General features: G+C 36.4%; 1 protein-coding gene across 2 annotated transcripts in view; it reads left to right on the plus strand.

The window, feature by feature from the left end:
• The window catches only part of grapa (GRB2 related adaptor protein a), a 34,597-nt gene that overhangs the window by 1,552 nt on the left and 23,045 nt on the right, over positions 1 to 10,000 (plus strand). The window lies entirely within an intron of this gene.

Raw genomic sequence — 10,000 nt, forward strand, 5'->3', positions numbered from 1 at the left:
AACACACTAATACTGAGTACTACAACACACTAATACTGAGTACTACAACACACTAATACTGAGCACTACAACACACTAATACTGAGTACTACACCACACTAATACTGAGTGCTACAACACACTAATACTGAGTACTACAACACACTAATACTGAGCACTACAACACACTAATACTGAGTACTACAACACACTAATACGGAGTACTACAACACACTGATACTGAGAACTACACCACACTAATACTGAGTACTACAATACACTGATACAGATTACTACACCACACTGAGTACTACACCACACTAAAACTGAGTACTACAACACACTGAGTACTACACCACACTAATACTGAGTACTACAACACATTGAGTACTACACCACACAAATACTGAGTACTACAATACACTGAGTACTACATCACACTAATACAGAGTACTACAACACATTGAGTACTACACCACACTGATACTGAGTACTACAACACACTAATACTGAGTACTACAACACACTGAGTACTACACCACACTAATACTGAGTACTACAACACACTTATACTGAGTAGTACAACACACTAATTCTGAGAACTACAACAAACTAATACTGAGTACTACAACACATTAAGAACTACAACACACTAACACTGAGTACTACAACACATTAAGACATTGATGTTGTAGTTGATGTTGTAGTTCTAGATCTCAGTAGCAGTGAACTGTAGTTGGTGTTGTAGTTGATGTTGTAGTTGATGTTGTAGTTGATGTTGTAGTTGATGTTGTAGATGATGTTGTAGTTGGTGTTGTAGTTGATGTTGTAGTTGGTGTTGTAGTTGATGTTGTAGTTGATGTTGTAGTTCTAGATCTCAGTAGCAGTGAACTGTAGTTGGTGTTGTAGTTGATGTTGTAGTTGATGTTGTAGTTGATGTTGTAGTTGATGTTGTAGTTCTAGATCTCAGTAGTAGTGAACTGTAGTTGATGTTGTAGTTCTAGATCTCAGTAGTAGTGAACTGTAGTTGATGTTGTAGTTCTAGATCTCAGTAGTAGTGAACTGTAGTTGATGTTGTAGTTGATGTTGTAGTTGATGTTGTAGTTGGTGTTGTAGTTGATGTTGTAGTTGGTGTTGTAGTTGATGTTGTAGTTGATGTTGTAGTTGGTGTTGTAGTTGATGTTGTAGTTGATGTTGTAGTTCTAGATCTCAGTAGCAGTGAACTGTAGTTGATGTTGTAGTTGATGTTGTAGTTCTAGATCTCAGTAGTAGTGAACTGTAGTTGGTGTTGTAGTTGATGTTGTAGTTGATGTTGTAGTTGATGTTGTAGTTCTAGATCTCAGTAGTAGTGAACTGTAGTTGATGTTGTAGTTCTAGATCTCAGTAGTAGTGAACTGTAGTTGATGTTGTAGTTGGTGTTGTAGTTGGTGTTGTAGTTGATGTTGTAGTTGATGTTGTAGTTGATGTTGTAGTTCTAGATCTCAGTAGCAGTGAACTGTAGTTGATGTTGTAGTTGATGTTGTAGTTGATGTTGTAGTTCTAGATCTCAGTAGCAGTGAACTGTAGTTGATGTTGTAGTTGATGTTGTAGTTGGTGTTGTAGTTGATGTTGTAGTTGATGTTGTAGTTGATGTTGTAGTTGATGTTGTAGTTCTAGATCTCAGTAGCAGTGAACTGTAGTTGATGTTGTAGTTGATGTTGTAGTTCTAGATCTCAGTAGCAGTGAACTGTAGTTGATGTTGTAGTTGGTGTTGTAGTTGATGTTGTAGTTGATGTTGTAGTTGATGTTGTAGTTGATGTTGTAGTTCTAGATCTCAGTAGTAGTGAACTGTAGTTGATGTTGTAGTTCTAGATCTCAGTAGTAGTGAACTGTAGTTGATGTTGTAGTTCTAGATCTCAGTAGTAGTGAACTGTAGTTGATGTTGTAGTTGATGTTGTAGTTGATGTTGTAGTTGGTGTTGTAGTTGATGTTGTAGTTGGTGTTGTAGTTGATGTTGTAGTTGATGTTGTAGTTGGTGTTGTAGTTGATGTTGTAGTTGATGTTGTAGTTGATGTTGTAGTTGATGTTGTAGTTCTAGATCTCAGTAGTAGTGAACTGTAGTTGATGTTGTAGTTCTAGATCTCAGTAGTAGTGAACTGTAGTTGATGTTGTAGTTCTAGATCTCAGTAGTAGTGAACTGTAGTTGATGTTGTAGTTGATGTTGTAGTTGATGTTGTAGTTGGTGTTGTAGTTGATGTTGTAGTTGGTGTTGTAGTTGATGTTGTAGTTGATGTTGTAGTTGATGTTGTAGTTGATGTTGTAGTTCTAGATCTCAGTAGCAGTGAACTGTAGTTGATGTTGTAGTTGATGTTGTAGTTCTAGATCTCAGTAGTAGTGAACTGTAGTTGGTGTTGTAGTTGATGTTGTAGTTGATGTTGTAGTTGATGTTGTAGTTCTAGATCTCAGTAGTAGTGAACTGTAGTTGATGTTGTAGTTCTAGATCTCAGTAGTAGTGAACTGTAGTTGATGTTGTAGTTGGTGTTGTAGTTGGTGTTGTAGTTGATGTTGTAGTTGATGTTGTAGTTGATGTTGTAGTTCTAGATCTCAGTAGCAGTGAACTGTAGTTGATGTTGTAGTTGATGTTGTAGTTGATGTTGTAGTTCTAGATCTCAGTAGCAGTGAACTGTAGTTGATGTTGTAGTTGATGTTGTAGTTGGTGTTGTAGTTGATGTTGTAGTTGATGTTGTAGTTGATGTTGTAGTTGATGTTGTAGTTGATGTTGTAGTTGATGTTGTAGTTGATGTTGTAGTTCTAGATCTCAGTAGCAGTGAACTGTAGTTGATGTTGTAGTTGATGTTGTAGTTCTAGATCTCAGTAGCAGTGAACTGTAGTTGATGTTGTAGTTGATGTTGTAGTTGATGTTGTAGTTGATGTTGTAGTTCCAGATCTCAGTAGTAGTGAACTGTAGTTGATGTTGTAGTTGATGTTGTAGTTCTAGATCTCAGTAGCAGTGAACTGTAGTTGATGTTGTAGTTGATGTTGTAGTTGATGTTGTAGTTGATGTTGTAGTTCTAGATCTCAGTAGTAGTGAACTGTAGTTGATGTTGTAGTTCTAGAGCTCAGTAGCAGTGAACTGTAGTTGATGTTGTAGTTGATGTTGTAGTTGATGTTGTAGTTGATGTTGTAGTTGATGTTGTAGTTGATGTTGTAGTTCTAGATCTCAGTAGCAGTGAACTGTAGTTGATGTTGTAGTTGATGTTGTAGTTTATGTTGTAGTAGATGTTGTAGTTGATGTTGTAGTTCTAGATCTCAGTAGCAGTGAACTGTAGTTGATGTTGTAGTTGATGTTGTAGTTGATGTTGTAGTTGATGTTGTAGTTGATGTTGTAGTTCTAGATCTCAGTAGTAGTGAACTGTAGTTGATGTTGTAGTTCTAGAGCTCAGTAGCAGTGAACTGTAGTTGATGTTGTAGTTGATGTTGTAGTTGATGTTGTAGATGATGTTGTAGTTGATGTTGTAGTTGATGTTGTAGTTGATGTTGTAGTTGATGTTGTAGTTCTAGATCTCAGTAGTAGTGAACTGTAGTTGATGTTGTAGTTGATGTTGTAGTTCTAGAGCTCAGTAGCAGTGAACTGTAGTTGATGTTGTAGTTGATGTTGTAGTTGATGTTGTAGTTGGTGTTGTAGTTGATGTTGTAGTTGGTGTTGTAGTTGATGTTGTAGTTGATGTTGTAGTTGATGTTGTAGTTGGTGTTGTAGTTGATGTTGTAGTTGATGTTGTAGTTGATGTTGTAGTTGTAGTTGGTGTTGTAGTTGATGTTGTAGTTCTAGATCTCAGTAGTAGTGAACTGTAGTTTATGTTGTAGTTGATGTTGTAGTTGATGTTGTAGTTGATGTTGTAGTTGATGTTGTAGTTGATGTTGTAGTTCTAGATCTCAGTAGTAGTGAACTGTAGTTGATGTTGTAGTTGGTGTTGTAGTTGATGTTGTAGTTGATGTTGTAGTTGATGTTGTAGTTGATGTTGTAGTTCTAGATCTCAGTAGTAGTGAACTGTAGTTGATGTTGTAGTTGATGTTGTAGTTGATGTTGTAGTTGGTGTTGTAGTTGGTGTTGTAGTTGATGTTGTAGTTGATGTTGTAGTTGATGTTGTAGTTGATGTTGTAGTTGATGTTGTAGTTTGTTGTAGTTCTAGATCTCAGTAGCAGTGAACAGTAGTTGATGTTGTAGTTGATGTTGTAGTTGATGTTGTAGTTTGTTGTAGTTCTAGATCTCAGTAGCAGTGAACTGTAGTTGATGTTGTAGTTGATGTTGTAGTTGATGTTGTAGTTGATGTTGTAGTTGATGTTGTAGTTGATGTTGTAGTTGATGTTGTAGTTGATGTTGTAGTTCTAGATCTCAGTAGTAGTGAACTGTAGTTGATGTTGTAGTTGATGTTGTAGTTGATGTTGTAGTTGATGTTGTAGTTCTAGATCTCAGTAGCAGTGAACTGTAGTTGATGTTGTAGTTGATGTTGTAGTTGATGTTGTAGTTGGTGTTGTAGTTGATGTTGTAGTTGATGTTGTAGTTCTAGAGCTCAGTAGTAGTGAACTGTAGTTGATGTTGTAGTTGATGTTGTAGTTGATGTTGTAGTTCTAGATCTCAGTAGTAGTGAACTGTAGTTGGTGTTGTAGTTGATGTTGTAGTTGATGTTGTAGTTGATGTTGTAGTTGATGTTGTAGTTGATGTTGTAGTTGATGTTGTAGTTGATGTTGTAGTTGATGTTGTAGTTGATGTTGTAGTTCTAGATCTCAGTAGTAGTGAACTGTAGTTGGTGTTGTAGTTGGTGTTGTAGTTCTAGATCTCAGTAGCAGTGAACTGTAGTTGATGTTGTAGTTGATGTTGTAGTTGATGTTGTAGTTGGTGTTGTAGTTGATGTTGTAGTTGATGTTGTAGTTGGTGTTGTAGTTGATGTTGTAGTTGATGTTGTAGTTGGTGTTGTAGTTCTAGATCTCAGTAGCAGTGAACTGTAGTTGATGTTGTAGTTGATGTTGTAGTTCTAGATCTCAGTAGTAGTGAACTGTAGTTGATGTTGTAGTTGATGTTGTAGTTGATATTGTAGTTGGTGTTGTAGTTGATGTTGTAGTTGGTGTTGTAGTTGATGTTGTAGTTGATGTTGTAGTTGATGTTGTAGTTGGTGTTGTAGTTGATGTTGTAGTTGATGTTGTAGTTGATGTTGTAGTTGGTGTTGTAGTTGATGTTGTAGTTCTAGATCTCAGTAGTAGTGAACTGTAGTTTATGTTGTAGTTGATGTTGTAGTTGATGTTGTAGTTGATGTTGTAGTTGATGTTGTAGTTGATGTTGTAGTTCTAGATCTCAGTAGTAGTGAACTGTAGTTGATGTTGTAGTTGGTGTTGTAGTTGATGTTGTAGTTGATGTTGTAGTTGATGTTGTAGTTGATGTTGTAGTTCTAGATCTCAGTAGTAGTGAACTGTAGTTGATGTTGTAGTTGATGTTGTAGTTGATGTTGTAGTTGGTGTTGTAGTTGGTGTTGTAGTTGATGTTGTAGTTGATGTTGTAGTTGATGTTGTAGTTGATGTTGTAGTTGATGTTGTAGTTTGTTGTAGTTCTAGATCTCAGTAGCAGTGAACAGTAGTTGATGTTGTAGTTGATGTTGTAGTTTGTTGTAGTTCTAGATCTCAGTAGCAGTGAACTGTAGTTGATGTTGTAGTTGATGTTGTAGTTGATGTTGTAGTTGATGTTGTAGTTGATGTTGTAGTTGATGTTGTAGTTGATGTTGTAGTTCTAGATCTCAGTAGTAGTGAACTGTAGTTGATGTTGTAGTTGATGTTGTAGTTGATGTTGTAGTTGATGTTGTAGTTCTAGATCTCAGTAGCAGTGAACTGTAGTTGATGTTGTAGTTGATGTTGTAGTTGATGTTGTAGTTGGTGTTGTAGTTGATGTTGTAGTTGATGTTGTAGTTCTAGAGCTCAGTAGTAGTGAACTGTAGTTGATGTTGTAGTTGATGTTGTAGTTGATGTTGTAGTTCTAGATCTCAGTAGTAGTGAACTGTAGTTGGTGTTGTAGTTGATGTTGTAGTTGATGTTGTAGTTGATGTTGTAGTTGATGTTGTAGTTGATGTTGTAGTTGATGTTGTAGTTGATGTTGTAGTTCTAGATCTCAGTAGTAGTGAACTGTAGTTGGTGTTGTAGTTGGTGTTGTAGTTCTAGATCTCAGTAGCAGTGAACTGTAGTTGATGTTGTAGTTGATGTTGTAGTTGATGTTGTAGTTGGTGTTGTAGTTGATGTTGTAGTTGATGTTGTAGTTGGTGTTGTAGTTGATGTTGTAGTTGATGTTGTAGTTGGTGTTGTAGTTCTAGATCTCAGTAGCAGTGAACTGTAGTTGATGTTGTAGTTGATGTTGTAGTTCTAGATCTCAGTAGTAGTGAACTGTAGTTGATGTTGTAGTTGATGTTGTAGTTGATGTTGTAGTTCTAGATCTCAGTAGCAGTGAACTGTAGTTGATGTTGTAGTTGATGTTGTAGTTCTAGATCTCAGTAGTAGTGAACTGTAGTTGGTGTTGTAGTTGATGTTGTAGTTGATGTTGTAGTTGATGTTGTAGTTCTAGATCTCAGTAGTAGTGAACTGTAGTTGATGTTGTAGTTCTAGATCTCAGTAGTAGTGAACTGTAGTTGATGTTGTAGTTGGTGTTGTAGTTGGTGTTGTAGTTGATGTTGTAGTTGATGTTGTAGTTGATGTTGTAGTTCTAGATCTCAGTAGCAGTGAACTGTAGTTGATGTTGTAGTTGATGTTGTAGTTGATGTTGTAGTTCTAGATCTCAGTAGCAGTGAACTGTAGTTGATGTTGTAGTTGATGTTGTAGTTGATGTTGTAGTTGATGTTGTAGTTGATGTTGTAGTTGATGTTGTAGTTGATGTTGTAGTTCTAGATCTCAGTAGCAGTGAACTGTAGTTGATGTTGTAGTTGATGTTGTAGTTGATGTTGTAGTTCTAGATCTCAGTAGCAGTGAACTGTAGTTGATGTTGTAGTTCTAGATCTCAGTAGCAGTGAACTGTAGTTGAGGTTGTAGTTGATGTTGTAGTTCTAGATCTCAGTAGTAGTGAACTGTAGTTGATGTTGGAGTTGATGTTGTAGTTGATGTTGTAGTTGATGTTGTAGTTCTAGATCTCAGTAGTAGTGAACTGTACTTGGTGTTGTAGTTGATGTTGTAGTTGATGTTGTAGTTGATGTTGTAGTTGATGTTGTAGTTGATGTTGTAGTTGATGTTGTAGTTGGTGTTGTAGTTGATGTTGTAGTTGGTGTTGTAGTTGATGTTGTAGTTCTAGATCTCAGTAGCAGTGAACTGTAGTTGGTGTTGTAGTTGATGTTGTAGTTGATGTTGTAGTTGGTGTTGTAGTTGGTGTTGTAGTTCTAGATCTCAGTAGCAGTGAACTGTAGTTGATGTTGTAGTTGATGTTGTAGTTGATGTTGTAGATGATGTTGTAGTTCGTGTTGTAGTTGGTGTTGTAGTTCTAGATCTCAGTAGCAGTGAACTGTAGTTGATGTTGTAGTTGATGTTGTAGTTGGTGTTGTAGTTGGTGTTGTAGTTCTAGATCTCAGTAGCAGTTAACTGTAGTTGATGTTGTAGTTGATGTTGTAGTTGATGTTGTAGTTGATGTTGTAGTTGGTGTTGTAGTTGATGTTGTAGTTCTAGATCTCAGTAGTAGTGAACTGTAGTTGATGTTGTAGTTGATGTTGTAGTTGGTGTTGTAGTTGATGTTGTAGTTCTAGATCTCAGTAGCAGTGAACTGTAGTTGATGTTGTAGTTGATGTTGTAGTTGATGTTGTAGTTGATGTTGTAGTTCTAGATCTCAGTAGCAGTGAACTGTAGTTGATGTTGTAGTTGATGTTGTAGTTGATGTTGTAGTTGATGTTGTAGTTGATGTTGTAGTTGATGTTGTAGTTGATGTTGTAGTTCTAGATCTCAGTAGCAGTGAACTGTAGTTGATGTTGTAGTTGATGTTGTAGTTGATGTTGTAGTTGATGTTGTAGTTGATGTTGTAGTTGATGTTGTAGTTGATGTTGTAGTTGATGTTGTAGTTGATGTTGTAGTTGGTGTTGTAGTTGATGTTGTAGTTGATGTTGTAGTTCTAGATCTCAGTAGCAGTGAACTGTAGTTGGTGTTGTAGTTGATGTTGTAGTTGATGTTGTAGTTGGTGTTGTAGTTGATGTTGTAGTTGATGTTGTAGTTGATGTTGTAGATGATGTTGTAGTTGATGTTGTAGTTGATGTTGTAGTTCTAGATCTCAGTAGTAGTGAACTGTAGTTGGTGTTGTAGTTGATGTTGTAGATCTAGATCTCAGTAGCAGTGAACTGTAGTTGGTGTTGTAGTTGATGTTGTAGTTGATGTTGTAGTTCTAGATCTCAGTAGCAGTGAACTGTAGTTGGTGTTGTAGTTGATGTTGTAGTTGATGTTGTAGTTGATGTTGTAGTTCTAGATCTCAGTAGCAGTGAACTGTAGTTGGTGTTGTAGTTGATGTTGTAGTTGATGTTGTAGTTGATGTTGTAGTTCTAGATCTCAGTAGTAGTGAACTGTAGTTGAGGTTGTAGTTGGTGTTGTAGTTCTAGATCTCAGTAGTAGTGAACTGTAGTTGATGTTGTAGTTGATGTTGTAGTTGGTGTTGTAGTTGATGTTGTAGTTCTAGATCTCAGTAGCAGTGAACTGTAGTTGATGTTGTAGTTGATGTTGTAGTTGATGTTGTAGTTGATGTTGTAGTTGATGTTGTAGTTGATGTTGTAGTTCTAGATCTCAGTAGCAGTGAACTGTAGTTGATGTTGTAGTTGATGTTGTAGTTGATGTTGTAGTTCTAGATCTCAGTAGCAGTGAACTGTAGTTGATGTTGTAGTTCTAGATCTCAGTAGCAGTGAACTGTAGTTGAGGTTGTAGTTGATGTTGTAGTTCTAGATCTCAGTAGTAGTGAACTGTAGTTGATGTTGGAGTTGATGTTGTAGTTGATGTTGTAGTTGATGTTGTAGTTCTAGATCTCAGTAGTAGTGAACTGTACTTGGTGTTGTAGTTGATGTTGTAGTTGATGTTGTAGTTGATGTTGTAGTTGATGTTGTAGTTGATGTTGTAGTTGATGTTGTAGTTGGTGTTGTAGTTGATGTTGTAGTTGGTGTTGTAGTTGATGTTGTAGTTCTAGATCTCAGTAGCAGTGAACTGTAGTTGGTGTTGTAGTTGATGTTGTAGTTGATGTTGTAGTTGGTGTTGTAGTTGGTGTTGTAGTTCTAGATCTCAGTAGCAGTGAACTGTAGTTGATGTTGTAGTTGATGTTGTAGTTGATGTTGTAGATGATGTTGTAGTTCGTGTTGTAGTTGGTGTTGTAGTTCTAGATCTCAGTAGCAGTGAACTGTAGTTGATGTTGTAGTTGATGTTGTAGTTGGTGTTGTAGTTGGTGTTGTAGTTCTAGATCTCAGTAGCAGTTAACTGTAGTTGATGTTGTAGTTGATGTTGTAGTTGATGTTGTAGTTGATGTTGTAGTTGGTGTTGTAGTTGATGTTGTAGTTCTAGATCTCAGTAGTAGTGAACTGTAGTTGATGTTGTAGTTGATGTTGTAGTTGGTGTTGTAGTTGATGTTGTAGTTCTAGATCTCAGTAGCAGTGAACTGTAGTTGATGTTGTAGTTGATGTTGTAGTTGATGTTGTAGTTGATGTTGTAGTTCTAGATCTCAGTAGCAGTGAACTGTAGTTGATGTTGTAGTTGATGTTGTAGTTGATGTTGTAGTTGATGTTGTAGTTGATGTTGTAGTTGATGTTGTAGTTGATGTTGTAGTTCTAGATCTCAGTAGCAGTGAACTGTAGTTGATGTTGTAGTTGATGTTGTAGTTGATGTTGTAGTTGATGTTGTAGTTGATGTTGTAGTTGATGTTGTAGTTGATGTTGTAGTTGATGTTGTAGTTGATGTTGTAGTTGGTGTTGTAGTTGATGTTGTAGTTGATGTTGTAGTTCTAGATCTCAGTAGCAGTGAACTGTAGTTGGTGTTGTAGTTGATGTTGTAGTTGATGTTGTAG

The sequence above is a fragment of the Oncorhynchus mykiss genome, chromosome 13 (genome assembly GCF_057628025.1).
Source record: "Oncorhynchus mykiss isolate SJ-2025 chromosome 13, ASM5762802v1, whole genome shotgun sequence".
In the NCBI taxonomy this organism is placed as follows: domain Eukaryota; kingdom Metazoa; phylum Chordata; class Actinopteri; order Salmoniformes; family Salmonidae; genus Oncorhynchus; species Oncorhynchus mykiss.